General features: G+C 41.6%; 1 protein-coding gene across 6 annotated transcripts in view; it reads left to right on the top strand.

The window, feature by feature from the left end:
• The window catches only part of SOX5 (SRY-box 5), a 601,783-nt gene that overhangs the window by 314,718 nt on the left and 285,173 nt on the right, over positions 1 to 1,892 (top strand). The window lies entirely within an intron of this gene.

Below are 1,892 nucleotides of genomic sequence, written 5' to 3'. Positions count from 1 at the left end.
GCTCTCCCCTACCCCACCGGCCCGCCGAGCCACCTTCCTGGGCAGAGCCTCCCCGCTCCTGCCCGGGGACTCCCCGGGAAGCGGTCAGAGGATGCCCGGTGGCGGCCAGGCGGGGGGTTCAACTTCCAACCTCAGGCTCCCGTCAAACTTGGGAAGGCGCTCTCCGAGCACATGACCTTTTGTTGATCTAGCAGGAGCTATTATTTTTAGGCAAGTTAACATCCCAGCCTTCCGTCAGGAGAACATCTTTCTGCCTGAGGAGAGAGGGGAAAAAAGCAAACAGAAAAAGAAAGGAAAAAAGTGAAACTCTTGCCTCCCAAGTTTTAGCCGTCGCCTCTCTCGCGGAGTGTCAAGAGCGGGGTCTGGGTATGACGAGCGGGCTGCGGGTATGACGTAGATGTGCCCGTCTCCCCCTGCCCGAAGCAGGAGCCTTCCCTGCTTGGAATTAAGTTTTTGCTGTCACTGGTGATGGCTTGTGACCTCCGAGAGTTTAGTCCTTATTTCATATGATTTGGCTCTCCTGAGAGGTTTGGAAGTGTTTTCTCAGGCGCTTGTGCATACGTCCATTGATGGTCCCGCATCCCTCCCCTCCGGCTTCTTTTTTAAAGGTTATTAATAGCCCCTTGTGCGGCTGCAGTAAACAACCCAAACTTTCATTTCTAAGCAGTAAATGAAAGAATGCCAGGATGCGCGTTACTGAGGTTTTTCTCATCTTCGTGAAAGCTACCTCCTGTATAAACATTTGGTTGTATCTGACTATGCAATACAAGCTAGGTGCTAGACCAGCTGGTTAAAAATATGCTAAGTCAAGCTGTTCATCGTTCAAACCTACTGAATTTGATAGTAAAGGCACAGAAAAGAAGGCAAGATAAAAACATTTTAAGTGGGCTGAGGAACACTCATGGAAAGGAAGGACAGGAAAGAACACTTGAATTAAAAGATCAGAGAAAATTAAAATTTGGAAATGCAGAAAAGACCTATTTTAACACTTTCAATCCTTGTTCTGAAACTAGAACACTTCCTTAGTAGAAAGTCAAATTGGCTTGGTTGCTCTACTCCAAGGTTGTCTTTAATGCAATTAATTTTCCAGACTTACTTGGAATACTTGGCGTTTTCCTTTGGTTTGTTATCATTACAATAATAGAACAAGATTGGTTTTGTTCACGTGCGCTGTATTAACTTAGTTCAACTACCTGAGGAAACTGTTACTGTTTCTGATGTCAAATTTGATCTGGCAACATGATCATGTATTTGTCTTTTTCATACAATCGATAGATTCAAGTATTTCATGTGCTTCACTAAGATTATACGTAGAAATTTATAAGCAAGCAGTTTCGATTATTCTTTGAACTTTGTGATGAACACAATGCTTGTAAACTCTCTGAAGCAGAATGAAGTCCTTTCATTTTCCTGCTGGGGGACTTTTTTTTTTTAGCTGAAGTCTCTCTACATTATAAATATAGATATTTATATAAATTTTATATATAAACAAATCATTTGGGGCAAGCATCATCCTCAGAATGAGCTTCTCTACTCTCTTGTTTTTTTGGTTTTTTTTTTTTTTTTTGCCCCAGGCATATGTTTCATTTTCAGAGATCCCAGCTTTACTCCTGTAAACATTCTAGTTAAATAATCAATACGCTGCTCTCCTTTTGCCATGCGGATAATAGCAAACAGTAGAAATGGGAAGCAATAAAAATGAACCTCAGGACATGCAATTTTTTTGAAAAATTTTTTTTAAACAATTTTCCCTCTGCAGTTGGAATTGGGGATACAGACCAGTATCTTTGTTAATCATTACCATTTGTTTACATTGTGTGTGTTTGACTATAGTTATACGCACATACACAGACCCAGACGCTGTCCATGTAATACATGTCTGTTTGTCAGGG

Source organism: Corvus brachyrhynchos, unplaced genomic scaffold (assembly GCF_000691975.1).
Source record: "Corvus brachyrhynchos isolate BGI_N302 unplaced genomic scaffold, ASM69197v1 scaffold246, whole genome shotgun sequence".
Taxonomy (NCBI): Eukaryota; Metazoa; Chordata; class Aves; order Passeriformes; family Corvidae; genus Corvus; species Corvus brachyrhynchos.
The sequence above is the reverse complement of the archived record's forward strand: the minus strand, read 5'-3'. Positions and strand labels throughout refer to the sequence as shown.